General features: G+C 45.5%; 1 protein-coding gene across 5 annotated transcripts in view; it reads left to right on the top strand.

Annotated features, from left to right (window-relative positions):
- The window catches only part of LOC139061254 (glycine receptor subunit alpha-3-like), a 293,459-nt gene that overhangs the window by 188,040 nt on the left and 88,785 nt on the right, over window positions 1-16,634 (top strand). Inside the window, exon 2 of one of the 5 annotated variants that reach the window (XM_070540964.1) lies at window positions 5,617-5,715. The exons of the other annotated variants lie outside the window; for them this stretch is intronic. The gene's annotated coding sequence lies outside the window, so the exon portion shown is untranslated. The remainder of the gene's footprint in view (window positions 1-5,616; window positions 5,716-16,634) is intronic. 5 annotated transcript variants of the gene reach the window in all.

The raw sequence follows: 16,634 nt of genomic DNA, 5'->3' as shown, positions 1-16,634 counted from the left end.
CAGCAAGGCTCTATCCAATGATTGGCGAAATAGTGCACTGAGAGCGTGTCGACTAGCGTGCAATGGAAAGTTGAATTATGATCGTTGTAGGCTTGTGTTACGTCTAGCACGCGCGAGTAGTGTTAACAATGACATTGGTGTGAAAATGGTCAGCTCTATCTGCGATTTGTTCTTGTGGATCTCCACATTGAACGTCGCAGTCGTCACGATGAGAGCACTCCTGTGACATTATTAGCTCAGTGGGCTGGGAAGGCTCGAGTGGTAGCTCACTTTGAGGGGTATTGGCTAACAATTATTAATGTACGTACTTTGCGATGATGAAAAAGATGCAGAAACACCACTGGTGTTGTCTAACTATTCGTAAACAGGCCCCCAAATTTCAATTGGCCCACCCCAAACATTAAGTAGGCTCACCCCCGAATTTCAAGTTGGCACACCCTCAAATTTAAATTGGCCCACCCCCCTCAAATTTAAATTCGGCCACGCCCGATTTTCTTTTCGCCCAGCTTTAGAGGAAGCTTTAGCTCGAGTGCTCCTATCTAAATACATGTATAAGGAGAATTCGTTTTTTTCGGCAACCACTGCACCAAACTTGACGAGGTTTGTTGCATTTAAAAGAAAAACTTAAAATCTAGTGACTGTTGGTTTCGAATTCTTGAGTTAGGTTGTCAATTTTTCGTTAAAAATTGCCGAATATCGAAAATTTTCAAAAACGAAACTATGAACTTTACAACTCTGTAACTCAACCACTAAATATGATAATACAATTCTGTGAATTGCATCTAGTAGTACATCCAAAGCGGACAAAATTGATATGTTACACATGAACATAAAAAAAATTTAATCATAGGGAAATACAACTTTTGCAAAACCGTCGTAACCAACGTAACAAATTCATGTAAGATGTAAAATGACATATTGAATTTGTCCGCTTTGAATGGTCTAATGGATGCCGTTTACAGAACCGTGATATGAATTCTTTATGCAGAACTATGAATTTGTAAACTTCGTGCTTCTATTTTTTTCAAACGGTCAAATATTTGAAAATCGTTTTAAGAAAATTCAAGCCCTAAATAGAAATTCCGCTACAACAGTCACTAGAATTTAACTTTCTCTTTCAAATGCAACAAATTTCATCAAAATCGGTCCAGGGGTTATCTCATAAAAACGTTTTTGCGTTTTACATGTATTTGAATACGCCGCGTCGGAGTTGGGCCCGAGCTAAAGCTTCCTCTTAAACTCAAATCGCAATCCCAAATTTCAATTGGGCCACCTCTAATTTTCAAGTTGGTGCATGCACGCATGAATTTCCGTAAATCGACGTCCAAATTTCGAGTCGGCGCACCCCAAAATTTAGGCTTGTCCACCCCCATATCGCCCCCAAATTCAGATTGGCCGACCTCGAGATTGCCCCCACATTTAGGTAGGACCAACCCCATATCACCCCCGAATACAAACTGTGCTGCCTCCACAACACCACCAAATTTAGGTTGGCCCACTCCAATACCACCTGCAAATCGAGGTTGGCCCACCCCCATATCCGCCCCAAACTAGCGCTGGCCCACCCCTCGATCACCTCAAATTTATGATGGCCCACTGCAAATCACACACCAATTAAGGTTAGTCCACCCATATATCACCCCCCAATTCAGCTTGGCGCCGCCGCACATCACCGCCGTGGTCAGGTTAGCCGGTCCCAATGTCACCCCAAATTTAGGTTGGCCCACCCCCATATCATCCCCGAATCCAGGTTGGCCCACCCCCATATCAGCCCCAAACTTAGCCTGGCCCACCCCTCTATCACCTCAAATTTAGGATGGGCCACCGCAAATCAATCCCACATTTAGGTTAGCCCATCCCCTTTACACCCCCGATTCAGCTTCGCCCAGCCCCATGTCACCCCCATGGTTAAGGTGTCCCACTACCCATATCCCACCAAATTTAGGTTCTCCCACCCCCGTATCATCCCCAAATCCAGACTGACCCACCCCCCATATTCCCCCAAACTTAGGCTTACCCACCCATATATCACCTCAAATTTAGGTTGGGCCACCCCCATATCAGGCTCAAATTCAGTTTGACTCATTACCATTTCACCCCAAATTTAGGTTGGGCCACTCCCATATCACTACCAAATTCAGCTTGGCCCATCCCTGTATCACGCCCAAATTGATACTGATGGCACTTCCAATTTCAAGTTGGCCACCCCAACCCTTTTTATGAAGACCTATGTATTCATATGGGAAATGCGTCAAGTTTTTTGGCGTTACAGACACGATTTTGCACGATTTTGCTACCAAATTGCTGGGGTACTCGCCAACGAATGCTGCGCATTAAAAGCAACTGCACCGAACGAGCGACGCCATGTGTTGATCCTAAATACTGACGGCTAGCCAAGCTAGCTTCTCTGTAGAGCGACCGGGGCAGCCACAACACGGGACATTTATTCAAATGAATTTTTTACGGGCACACCTACACATTCATACCACTTGGCTGTAGGCAACACATTAACAGTAGCTATTAATCCAAACGCTGCACGTCTTCTCCTAGTTGGCGCATTTTTTATTTGAATGAATCTTTAGAAATAGTTAACGTTCGGGCAGCGACTCAGCTTAGCAGACCCTTTGTTCCGCACGAATGTTGCATAGGAATAGCACTGGCCACCGGGTGGCATTGTGGCCCAGGCGGACCTAATTCGCTCGGAGTATGTGCCATTAAGGACAGGCGAAAGTCGTGAAAACGGACCTTCCAGAAGAACGCAATAAGAATAGCCATTTTGTTCTCCCAGGTTCCACGCTACTAAGCACTAAAGTGTTTTTTTTTTGCATAACACAAAGCTATGCGCAAGCTTCTAGTTATGATGTCCAATGAATAAAATATTCATAAATGCGGTGACCTAACTAATGAACACAACACTGCTATGTTTTAGGAAGGAAAATAGAAAACATAATATTTCAAGAGAACCACTGGAAAACTAGAACCGAAAGCAAACCATGACCTTTGTGTTTCTGCCATCTGTTGGGAGACTGTAAAACTAAGTCCTATGGCTTCTAAAAAAAAAAGAAACTGCAACGCTGCAAAACCAGAACCGAAAGCAAATATTGGATTTTGTGTTTCTGCCATCTAGTGACAGACTATAAAACTAGGCCCTATGCGGCTTAAAAGAAAAGTGCGAAGCGGGAATCGAACCGCGGCCACCGCGAAGGGAGACGAAAGGTGCGCGCGATTCTACCGCTCGGCCACGGCTTCCGTGGCTACGGGCAGTGTTACGCTCATATTTTTATAGATACCACGTGAATTTTCACGACAGTGTTTCAAAAAACGCTTTTGGGAACAATGTTGCACCATGTGTGGAGAGTCGAGATAGGCATCAATCGAAAGCTGAGTCTCCGGACTACATACGCTGCACTGCGTATTACGATAGACGTCGTAGGTTAATTACAGGCACCGTTCGTGCCTCGAAAATCGAGTACAAATTTTCGTCGTTTCCATAGGCTCCCATTGCTAAACCTTTAACCGCTGTGGGAACAAAATTCTTACGTGCCTTAGCGTGATCACTGCATTTGGCTCGTGTGGATTGTCTTCCAGAACACGTCTGTCGCCTGCGTTTTTCAATAATCGACCTGCAGCTTTTGTTATTCGCGAAAAACCCGCTCGTTCCATTGAAAACGCGCTAGCTTCGTGCCGGGGCCGCTTGGGGCGCTAGTTGGTACGTGTCCAGAAAAGCTGGATATGGATGGAGAAAGAAAGATAGTGGTACATCCATCATAAACAGATAGTTGTCGTCGTTAATGCGATTATCAGCCTATATTATGGTGTGCGTGCGTACTTGGTGTAAATAGCGCACCTAGTTATGTGCCATTACCAGTGGCAACTATCCAGTGGCACATACCAAGCAGCGTATGAGTGGTTCTAATGAGCGGGCTAGGAAGCGAATTCTTCGCCCACGAACGAGAACTCACACGGGCCCTAATTCCGAGGGACCGAAGCTGGTGCGTAAGAGGTTCGTTGAACACCTGCACATAAAAAGTGGCACATGCCCAATGACTAAAGGGGTATGAAATAGGTTCATTGGAGAACGGCGCAGAAACTGCGTCACATACCCAATGCCCCAATTTGCTCCGATGGTTAGGTTTGATCCCGGTTCTCTCAGCACAGGGGCCGGCAGGCGCTGTGCGCATAAGACAATGGACTGCCCCGTCAAACAAGATAGCGTGAAAAATGTTTAGCAGTTTAGAAGTTCTCAAAGAAGGCTGATCGCGATAACCTGCAGAGATTATGATGTTATAGAAATAGGGTTAACACTTGGCGCCATGAAATATTTTTCCCGTTCGGGCGGTGCTAAGGGGACACTAAAGAGAAAAAAACAATTTCAGATGTATTGGTCCATTGTTTCGTTAGTTTATTTCCCGAAAAGCGTTCTTAGTGGCTCCGTGCACAGCAAGCTCTACGAATTACAAACTCTATAGAGGTTACAACGAGCGAAACGGAGCGATCACCGTCGCAGATCTCGAAGGCTGCACCACAGCGCACTGAGAGAAGCGATGGATGGATGGATGGATGGATGTTATGAGCGTCCCCTTTAGAACGAGGTGGTGAGTTGCGCCACCAAGCTCTTGCTAATATACTGCCTAATGTCCTACCTAGGTTAACCAATGAAAAAAGAAAAAAAAACCACTATGAACTACCACGCCCAAATTTTCTGATCCCCTATTGCGAACTGTGCTTTTGTACGTCTCCTTCTTTTGTCGTTTCCCTACTTTTCTTCCACCAATCCTCCAATCGCCTCTTACTAATGCCTGTAGCGGACATGTTTGCTTTACCACTACTCCCGCTGAACCCAAGGGCTTCAAGGAGGCCAGTGGTGCCTAAAACGACCGCTGGGTCAACGTCTTCAAATTCTAATAAAACATGCTCCATCGTTTCCCTAGCTTTACCGCAGCAAGCACATGCTTCTTGTTTCTTCTTATATCTCGCTTTATAGGTGCGTGTTCTAAGGCATCCCGATCTCGCTTTCTGAATTGTGGCGCGCCCTGAATCCTGCGCCTGTTGCGCTCCCTGAATCGTGGCGACATCTGTCGACGCGCGCGCCTGTCAAATTGTGGGGAAGGCATCGCTGGCAGAAAGGGTCAGGAAAAGGGGAGAAGGCGGGGAAAGAGGAGAAAGGCGAGGGAGAGTGGGATGAGCTGCGCCTCCGGTTCCCGCGGCGGATGCTTAGCGGCAGCATTCGCTCGCGATCCTCTCAGCCGCGCGCATTTCTCGCGCCGCTCCGCGACCCCGCGACCGCATCCCCGCGTGGCGCAAGGAAATTCTCGCAAATTAGGGATCGCTTCCTCCGAAGCTCGTTGGGGAGCTTGCGATGCCTTTAGCGTCCGCCGCTTCTCTTCGTTAAGCATTTCACACCACAGCGCCGTCCCCCATCATGACTGACGATTTGCGCGTGTTGCCAGTTGCGTAGTCCACAGCTGCTCGTGCAGGACACTTTGTGCGTTTCGTAATTCAGGCCTATATAAATATAGAAAAGGAAGAAAACAGCTGCTAGAATGCTGCAGCTGCGTCGTTCGTGCAAGTGAAGTTGCTTGCGGCCGTGACGTGTTGGGCGAACTGTGACCGCAGGAGTGGAAGAAAGGCGAGAGCCATCTGTCACATGGGATAAAGAACGGCCGCCTGGAGCAACTGAAGCAGTATTGTCGAACCGTTTTCCACTTTCCACAGGTGAGAACATGTCTCTCTTTTTTTCATAATTAGTTGAACACGTTGCTTCTCTGGGACTATGTAAGTTCTTTTGTTTTTGTGTGATTATTTCAACCATGATAAGAAGTGGGCAAGACTTAGGACCTGTGAAGCAATCAGTCCTGCTAAGTGACTTCTTACGACATTGTTTCCATTGCCGAAACAAATATACATGTGAAAAGAACGCAGTTTCGCATTTTTGCGCGCACTTTCTACAGATTTGTAAGGTACATATTGCTGATAAGTAACGCGCTTCAATTAATTTAGAAATTTTGCTCGCTGAGGAGGCTTCGGTCTATTAAAAGAGCCATTTCAACACTAAGTTCTTGACAAAAACCTACGCTGTAAGCTCGCAAAGTGCTAAGTGTTTGCCTATATTGATTTTCTTAGTACAGTTTACTCTAAGAGTGAGCAAATAGCCTGCCAAATGCTCGGAAAGAACTGTCGGACAGTTATAGCTTCCGCAAATAAAGTAAAGAAAAAAAACACCAGAAGTAAATAGCTAACCATACATTAGTAAAACATGTTCATGGCCTAAATAAGAAAGAAGAATATGAAAACAATATGGAAAAATTATGCAATGTAGACATACAAAATGGTAGCATGGTTCAAAATTCAAACGCAATAGGAGCTTTGCAGTCGTTCACAAAAGTTAAAAGGCCGCCACAGCAACCAAAACCTGAACTGCACCGTATTGCACCTACTTCTACTCCTTTTGTCCGCATCTGTCCCTGTGTAGCTACCACGAAGCTTCACCAACTCGCCATGTTTCCCATTTTATTGAATCTGAGCGTTAATGAATTGCTAATGAATTTATAGTATGGTAACTGAACAATTGGAGAGAATGACGTGGATGCAGTTTGCTCTGGCACTATTCAACTAATAACATGTTCAGGAGTTACTAATTACCCTTGCGCAACTCGTAGAGAGAGGTGCCTGAAGGGCTACAAATTTCACCTAATTCTCATGTGCGTCAGGTGCTAGGCAAGTGGGGTCCATCTTAAAACGCAACTATTGCATGCATTCTGCCTAGTTCTGCTTTTGTCAGAGTTCGCGGGTAGTGAGTGCATGCTGGTTGCACTGGAGCATGCTCGTGACCACGTGATGAGTTCTGCTGAGGGCGTAAGTGAATGTGGCAATAAGTCTTGCAGTCATGAAAAAGACGAAATACTGCAATATGTGGACGGAGTTGGTGTTCCCATCTGGGTTCTGATGATGTACGTAGTCATTGTGATAAATAAGTTTAATGAGGGTCGACTTTGGTACCCCGTTGTACTGAATGATGCGATGGGCCGTTGTATTGTTCGGGTCCACGCGAGCTCGTACAGGCTCAAAGGTGATGAACGTTAATCTGCTACCTCGACAAAAAATATAGCAAAAGTACTTGGGCGGCAGCTTCCTTGGTTGTTTTGAATGTAAGTATTTGTGCTGACATATTAATATTGTTTTAATGTGTTGTAGGCTTTTTGTATGCAGTAGATAAAAGGACGCAAAATAGGCCAGCCACTGGGGGCCTTCCAAAACATTTAGGCCATGAGCTGCTTTTTTTAGAGGTTGCCATTAAATGTAGACACACTAAATGATAGATTTAAGTACGGCGCCAAACTTCCTGACTTCTTTTGGCTGACAAAAATAATGTGACTGTGCTTGTACGCCTTTGATTTTACGCCTTTGATTTCATGTGTGGCGTGATATGTTTCAAATCTCAGATAAGTCAATTAAGAACAGCAGTTTACCATTACCACTGAGAATGTCTCCATAAAAAAAGATCGAAAACCAAGAACTGTTTGCCGACCGACTGGTGGCGTGTGGTTTGAAAGATACCTGAAGCCGCTTGGAAAAGTAGCACGCGAAAACTACGTGACAGTAGCAGCCCTGAGGGACAGAATGAAAAGTTCCAATGACGTCTATGGTAACTTGAAGCTTGACACAACTGACAATAATAATTTGGTTTCATAGTACGCTTATAACTTTCATCTGGTTTTTAGTTGAGTGCCGTTGTGCACCAACCACAATTTTTATGTATTTTTTTCTGAAATGGCCACGAGCAAGATGTACACAATGTGCACGATGTGCAAGCAGAATAACACTTTCTTAAAGGAGAATGAAAGGCCTAGCCGGCGCCGTCAATGAAGCACCAACATTTTTGGAAGCACTAATAATAGCTTTTAGAAAATACTGTGGAGCCATAGTGTGGTTTCCAGTATTCTTAACCTTAATTTGGTCATCCTTGCAGTATCGGACCTTAGCCATCTAATTCAGAAGAAGAGCACTCCACTAGTCCATGAAAGGAAATATACTTATGTTCCCAAAGTAAACGCGAAAGTGCTCCCGCTTGGATAAAAAGGCAGTGACATTTGAGCAACAGCGTAAAGGCCATTCCATTCAGCGGTTGCCGTAGTAGCAGCTGCTCATTCAGGGCCTCAAAACGAAAGTTGTTTGCTGCATCGTGTAACATAAATAGAAAGTCCTGAAAAGACGACCTCGCTTAATATTAGGTTTCAGAACGAGTGTCGTGGAGCGTGAAATGTATTTGGTTGACTTCACTTCTGACTAACCGCTTTCACCTTCACTGTGATATACGCATCTATTTGTTAACGCTGGAGTTGGGGACGCCGCAGCGAAGGTTGCGCATGCTTGTCTTCTTGCTGCGGAATCAAAGAGAGTCTTTAACAAGGAGGCTTTTACAACCGAGGAATATGTGTCGTTGACTGTAGGGCGTAAATTTAATTCACAGTTCTGAAGTGACGACCCCGCCTATAATCCAGGCTAATCCCATAAAGTCGGAGGCTTGTGAGCAAATTAAATAAGATCTCTGCCGTTCTGAGGCCTATTCTGACTTCATGTGGTCGTCGTGCAGACTTCATCGGGCGACGTCGATCGGGTGGATGTTCGACGTGCTCAGAGGTCCTCCGGCAGAGTTCAGCAGTAGTACGCATGGTAAATGCGATAAAATCAAATCCGAGGATACATACGCACTTCTCACAAGTTGTCAGTGTGAAACAATGAATTTGCAATTGAACGCCGCTAAGCCGTCGTTCGAGCCATGAACTTCTGGTGGGCAAGCGAGCGCGTTGAGACGCGTGGCGCGTTTTGATTTGACTTTGCCGAGGCGCTGTTAGAACGCAGGCGAGTGCTTGCGCTGACGAGGAACGCGTGGATAACACAGGCTTCCGAGAGCGAGAAGGATGGTGACGTGGCTGTCACAGCGCTGCCCTTTCCCCTCACACAACACATGGCGCGCTATCGCGGCCACTGTTTTTCCTGTCGTCGGCTATGCTTCGTCGAGGGGCGCTCGTGTCCAGGCGTCCCAGCGAATGGAATTTTGGGTGCCGCTTCGCTGATACAGACAACAGACGCCGGCGTTTTCGCTCAGTGGGGCATTTGACGCTTTCGCATCAATACTTAATCGCCGCTGGCATGCTACAAATGATTGCAGCATGCTGCCAGCTGTTCACAAAGGAAGCACCAAGCCAAGCAAGGTTTTTGCTTTTAAAGAATGACATTTAGGAGGTTTGAGACACATTATTATCAACCATGATTTATAACCAAAGATGCAGTGTCTCTAAATATACGTACTGGCGCCCGCTGTAGCAGGCAGTTTGAAATACATGAGCAATTTAAAAATCAAATATTTCTGTATTCTGAAGCAGCCCCATATGAGGCGCAGCAATTCCCTATCCCATTTCTCAATAACAGTGCAATGAAATACTAGACAGACTGCAGGCGATATCAGGACTGCTCGTTCTTGGTCCTGCACTGAAGATCTAAATATCTTACCGGAGCCATCAGATATTTCGTTGTAATGTTGCTGGACATGAAAGGACGAGAAAGATTCATATTGTTGCAGAACAATACAAAATAGACTCTAACGCGAACTACACGTTGGTTCGACCCGGAAAGTGTTAACAGTGGTGTTTCGTTAAAGGTTGAACGTACTATAGCATTTGAATTAAAGGCCGTGTACGTGCCAAAGCAAACTAAAAAAAGCTGGAAGCGTGCTTTCTTTACGTCGCACTTTGGCGTCATGCTTTGGCTTGGAGATAAAAGTACGTCCAAACATATCCAAGACAACGAGGTGCGAAAACAATAAGAATCAAGAAATCCAGCAGACTTTTTGGCACATTGACTCATGGTCAGCTGTCAAAAAGCAGACAAACGCAACAAGCAAGATGCATTTGAAGCTTTCAAATTAGGAATAAACTATTGCTCGTTTCGACTGTGTATTCTAATCGGGTAATCACTATTTGGTAGTACAGATATATTCGAATGCTTTCCAGAATATGAAATTCAATATTCTAGAATTGTCAGCTTTCCTCAATCAAAAATCAGATTGGAGGTAGGCTGCGATATATTTTATCCTGACGGCCTTAGTAAATATGCAATGTAAGAAGTGGCGAGGTGGAACCAGTGGTTAGAGGTTAAACAGTAATCATTCGCTCATTCGAAATATTACTTGGTATACGAAAAAAACTGATAAGCATATATGATATGTACAAGATTTCATTGCACCTTTCTATTCCTAATTAGTTCGTTGTGAAACGTTACTATCCACATACTCCTAATAATTATTCAGTGCCAACAATCTCAAAGCAGCCCTGTGATCCTCCAACCCACTGCCCTCTTGAGCGAAACCTTCTCCAGAACATGTTGCCCGCGGCTCTGTAAGACCCTCTATGACTTCATGCTTTGTAAGATTGTTCAGAACTTGTTTTAGGAGCATAAATGACGTGAATATCCACTTTAAGGCATAAAAAATGTGTATTTTGTTCATAGTTCCACATATTCTGTTTAAATAAACAGCCTGTGTATTAGAGACTTAGCCATACTATGTAGTTCTTCAGTCCCCGTTATGAAGCCCACTAAGAGCTTAATCCGCTTTTCTTTTCGACACATTGTGCCTACGGCAATCGATGACAGGCCAACTTTTCTAAGGGCAGGATTGAGGATAATTAATCCTTCTAAGCGCGAAATGTGCTGATTTGTCTCATGAAATCAGCCGCAATTGATAATGTAATTATTTAGTACGCCCTTGAACCTGAATAAGCGTAGTGCGCGGAGCTTTCCATGCAGGTTTTCTAGGAAAGCGGCATATCGCTAAGCATGACGTTATAATAAGCAGGAGTTTGCCGAATTTCTCGGGATAACTGGTAAATCCTTTGTTTTTAACTTCTTTTTCATACAATGGGTGTTTCTACGAAGGCTAATTATTATTTAAAAATATCCGTTATAAGAAAATCTGAGCCATTAAGTGTCCTTATTTGATTTGGAAGCGAAAGCATGAGGACTTAAGTTATCACGTTAAATTAACGCCCATCTTAATCTACCTTGATCAACTTCAATGCACACTGATCCACCTCAATCCAGCTTAATACAACTCACTGCACCGTAATACACTTTAATCCACCTTAATGGAATTTTTGGAGTGGTCCAGGTCGGTTTTTTAGTATGTGGGCCACGGTGTCCGCCCGACGCCGAGGCATATCGCAGTGCGAGCCGGGGACGTGACGTCAACCTTTGGTCACATGAGTTTTGATACCATAAAACGATAAAGCCGGATGCCATATTTCCCGTTTTATGTGCCATATAATGCTTTTGGAATAAAAAAGAAAGGACGGTTTCTTCTGAATGATGCCGTCAGCAGTGACGACCACGGAGTGACGCGTGATACGTGAAGCACGGAGCCCCATCACGCTTGCTGCCCGCTGCTGGATGACGTAAGCACAACGGGCGCGGCACTGCGCTCGCTGCTGCCGTGCAGTTTCAGTTTCGCGCCCTCTGATAGCCTAAAATTGCCGTGCCACAGCTACACGAGAAGTCACATTTTTCCAGATCAAGCAGTTTATAGGGCTTCTGCATAAAATTCACTTCAATTTCCTAATTACGATGAGCCCGCTGAAGGTATTTAAACTATAAGTTTTGGATCATTGGTTATAACCGAAAAAAAAAACCACTATCACCAATCACCCTGTCGTCACTCCCGCTGGCAGCATGTCTCTGAAGAAACCGCCCTCATATTGTTGCGACAGTGTGAAATGACCCATTGATCGAAAAGGCTGGCGGGGTCTAGGCTGGCGGGCTGGCGGCTTTCCATTGCCTGCAAAGCCACGTCACGAGCGTGCCTCGCGCGCTCATGTGACGCTGGCTTGTGCCAATGTTCCCATCCTGTACAAGATGCCTGCCACGTGAGCTGAGCAGCCGGTTCCGGCCGCTGTCCTCTTCACTCCGCTTCACAAGAGTCGGCTGCGAATGCTAGTCGCGGCGGCTGCTCCCTACTTGACTCACGTACCCCTGCCTCCGAGATTTTAGCGGCGTCTGTTGCAATACCAGAGGCAGGACCCACGGTCTCTCGTCAAGCCATTGGTCGAGCGCGCGCCAGCCTAGTAATCGTCACTTCCTCCGCAACAGGAAGTAGGGCCGGCAGCGAGCGTCGTCTCTCGCGACTACCCCGAACTACAGGAACACCTGCTCTAATGGGAAAACTAGCGACGCGGCAGGCATCTAGTACAGGAGGCATTGCTCGTGCTTGCTCAAGCCTCAGGCCTCGGCGGAGCATAGCGGGTGAAAGGCAATACCTGCTGCAGCGGTACTGCTTGAGGGGAGAGGGCATGGCCGCGACGCCGCGTCACACTTGTTCTCGCTTTCGGACGCGTGTGTTGTTCGGGCGTTTCTTGACCGCTCAACCTATCGCCTGCGTTCTAACTTCACCTCGGTAAAGCCAAATGAAAACGCGCCAAGCGTCTCAGCGCGCTTGCTGGCCCGCAAGCAGTTCTTAACTTGGAGGGCCTCTCAACGGCGTTCACTTAGCTATCACTGCTTTCGCATTCACAGCTCATGCGAAGTGCTTACGTGCCCTCGGATTTTTAAGCATGAAATGCTTTTATCCCTTGTTCTCAACGACCTTCAAGGGACCTCCACAAAAAAGCCAGAGACATCACCTGAGCACTGAAATGAGACCATCCGGGCATAGAGTTTCCTACAAAAATTACTAGAGGGAACTCTGGCGCTGCAGTCGTTGTCCTACCATGGGAATGATGGGAAGTACATGGATTTGTCTGATCTTCGTGCTTGTGGATTCAGACGTTCTTGTGGCTTTGTATATTGCGCTATATAAATCTTATTATCGTATATTTCATAGCAATCTATATTCTTCGAAGTACAGAAGATGCCGGGAACGCGTGCAATTGCTATTAATTGCAACGATTGAGCTTGTACAGGTGGCCAAATTCAAACGCGCCAAGCGTCTCAAGGCATTGCCGTGCCCGCGATAAATTCATAAGGGCATTTCATTCGCTTGTCGATGCATGCGTCCGTGGCTTAATGGCTTCTGTAGCTGCTACTGCTACTGCAATAGAGCTCGAATCAAAAGTTAACAATTACCTGAAGCAACTCTCTTGCTGGTTACAACATAATAAGCTACAAATGAATTAATCCAAAACGAAATATATGATATTTGCTCCTACTAATAAACCACGTAACTGCACTGCGGCTATTCTCGTTGAAGACGGGCTGATAGAACAGGTAAAATGTCAAAAATTTCTAGGAGTGTGGTTCCAAGAGGATTTGGCCTGGAACATGCACATCGACAAACTTGCTATCGAACTAAGCAGAACTGTTGGCTGCTTATACAGACTGAGTACTCTGGTCCCTCCATGGTTGAAAAGTTCTTTATACTACGCACTCTTTTATTCTAGATTAACCTACTGTATTTTAATTTGGGGCACTACTTCGCAAAAAAAATATAATAAATTGATAGTGCTACAAAAAAGAGTCCTACGCGCATTCGAGGGATACTATGGCCCTGTGCAAAACATTGGAACCACACCATATTTTATAAAACACTCTATGTTAAAGCCAAACCAGGTGTATTATTACAAGTTGCTGCAATACATTAAACAGAACAAATCACAGTACATCTTGAAAATACCCACGAATCCGCGTTACAGCCTTCGGCAACATAACATGAGAACACCAAAAATAAGAACCAATTACGGAAAACAACTAGTCAGTTACCAGGCACCTTCACTACTAAATCGCCTACGTGATTTTGAAGATGAAATTATAGAATATTCGAATAAATCATTCAAACATTTTCTCATCCTGAACAATATTGAGTTCGTCTGATTAGAACCACACTATAAATTGTCAGTCTTTTGTTTCTTTTGTTCTTTGGTTGTGGTTGGTCTCATACAAAATGCATCGTACTTTGAGTATCCTGTTCGTTTCTCATATTTCTTGTATACATGTTTTGTTTCACGAAAACAATATTGTCTCGTGACTATTTCAGTTGATTTCAGTATGTATGCATGATACATGTTGCTGCGTACGGCCTGCGTGCCGAATTGTTGCGGGAGCAGAAGCCTTCGTCAGGCCACATGGCCTCTAGCTTCTGCTTCCTTTCTGTTGTAAAAAGGAGAAATCAATTCATTCATTCATTCATTCATTCATTCATTCATTCATTCATTCATTCATTCATACTGTAGACGATGAGCAAAATGAGAACAAGGTGAAATGGAAGCCAGCATTTCGACAAGTGGACTTGTCTTTTTCAAGGCGACTGACATATTGACGCAGCACTACAGCACATATTACATACCCTAATTACTGCCAAACAACAAAAGACATTGTTTCCGAGTTTTTTTCTAATGTTTGTTCACAATATCACTCAAGCTGTAACTTCTACCACGCTGAAGTTTCATGTCCTTTCCGATGTCGATGTTTCAAAAGTCAGATACAGGTGCCTATACACTTGGTTGTCATCTTTTAGCACTGTGAGTTGCCTGTGCTATTTTCAACGCCAGTGGAACGTGAAGCCCGCAGCGCGTGCGGCACGCCGGCAACGCCGGTAGCGTCTAACGCACGGCCGGGGACTGTTTGACCGAGACCACAATTGCAATTCGGTTCTGTCTGTGACAGTAAACTATTGCGTCCATATAGACCAGTGCACAGTATCGCTTGGTGCAGTGTGGTGTGGTGGGGTGTGCAGTTGCGAGCATGCATTACACCCATTTCAAAATTGTGGCTATTATCTCCACCCAATCAGCTTTGCCGGTTGCAACTTCATGCTTACATCTACTCTCGATTAAGAGAGGGTCAGCATTTTTTTTTTCGAAACGGCGCTTTTAATTGGAGCGCAGATATTAGGCACCCGTTCCTGCATTTAGCGTCGGCTCGCCTCGTCGGCTTAATTGAGCGAATGAGCACAATGAAAAATGAAAGTGTGATTGCGGAGTGCACCGGGGTAGGAGATCAAATACGGCGAGAGCGTAGAGAGCGGGAGGAGGAAAACAGAGGAGGAGGGTGCAGCAAAAGCACGAGAAGGAAAGCGCAGGAAGCCACCTTCAAGCAACACGAGATGGCCCTCACGTCCGCGCATGCGCGATAACACAAATACCGGCTGTGCGGGAGAAAGAAAAAAAAAGGAACCAGAAAGCTCGCCTTTGTGCATAGCATTCGCGGCTAGCGTTTCCCGGTAAAGATTACGGTTGCATAAGCTGCAGTTGCTGGGAAGCGGCGACTGTGTTACCTGTCTGTAAGTAACGCCATGCGTCGTGGCTCTGCAAGTCGGGGCGGTCATCGGTGCAATGCCTGTATATCGCGGAATATAGCGGCGCCTAAATTTTGTATTATGGTGCACGCTAATCATCGGTGATTTGTTAAAAATATTACTTAAAGGGAGAGAGAGAGGGGGGAATACAGGAAGGTAGGGATGTTAACCAGTCAAAAGTCTGGTTGGCTACTCTACGCTGGAGGAAGAGAGAAGGGGAATAGAGAGAAGGAATAGAGACGTGCACCGACATTACTTGAGTTAAAGCCGCTCGCGCAAGCCAAACGTTCTGAGAAAGCACAAAAGTGCTCTCACTGCCTTCTGAGCCGACGATCGGCAGGGATGGTACTCTGGTGATGTCTGTTCACTGAGAAGACGATCATCCACTTTCCTCAATGTGTTGGACAAATACTGTCTATGTGCTTGAAATTGAGGACAATGGCACAATAAGTGTTCAATATTCTCCTCTCATCCACAAACAACACATACGGAGCTATCAGCCATTCCAATTAGTACTAAGTAGCCTTTAATGAAAGCAACTCCACGTCATAACCGACATCGAAGAGCGTCGGAGAAGTCCGGTCGCAAGTCCGAGTTGCAGTGAAAGGTATAGTCTGTGCAGTCTTGTGCGTCCTGTGTGTGCGGTATTCCACTCTTCTAACGAGAGCGTGCGTGCTAGAATGCGAAGTTGTCTAGCAGCGTCAGTCCTTGAGAGAGGAATAGGATAGAGAGATTCTTGTTTGGGAAAGGAAAAACTGGGGTAAAGTGTAGCGCAGTAACTGTCTCTCAGTAGAGGACACCTCAACCGCGCTGCACAAGAGGGAGAGTGAAATGAGAGAGAGGAATGGGGAAGCGTTCTTGGTTTGACGTCCGAGCTGCCCAATCTGCGTTATAATTTCCAATGATACCGCAATGAAAATTTAAAAGCGATATCATGGCCTTTTTCTATGAAGTGATTGACAGGTTACCCGATTTCGCACGTGAGCTGATCGTGAGTATGGTGTCGGAGAAACGACTGCACACATTGCAAGGCCGGCCTTGAATAACAGAACAGTGCCCGTTTTCGAGCACTTCCAGCATTTATCACAGGAAGCGCGTCGCGGCGAGCCGCGAGCTCTGCAGTCGTAGACGTAGTGACATGGGAAGTCTTCAGCCACTGTGTTATTCTCAATGTTTGTATAACTAGAGCGCCCCCGGAACTGGGTGATGTAGTTGACCCATCAGTATAGACGCACGTGTAGTAGCTGTATTTCTCGCACAAGAGAAGTAAAGTTAGTTGCTTGAGTGCTGATGACAGCAAGTCCAACTTAGTTTGAAGTCCTAGGATTGCAAGGTTTACTTGACTACGGCTCAC

This window comes from Dermacentor albipictus, chromosome 6, assembly GCF_038994185.2.
Source record: "Dermacentor albipictus isolate Rhodes 1998 colony chromosome 6, USDA_Dalb.pri_finalv2, whole genome shotgun sequence".
Classification (NCBI taxonomy): domain Eukaryota; kingdom Metazoa; phylum Arthropoda; class Arachnida; order Ixodida; family Ixodidae; genus Dermacentor; species Dermacentor albipictus.
This window is presented reverse-complemented; position numbering and strand designations above follow the sequence as displayed.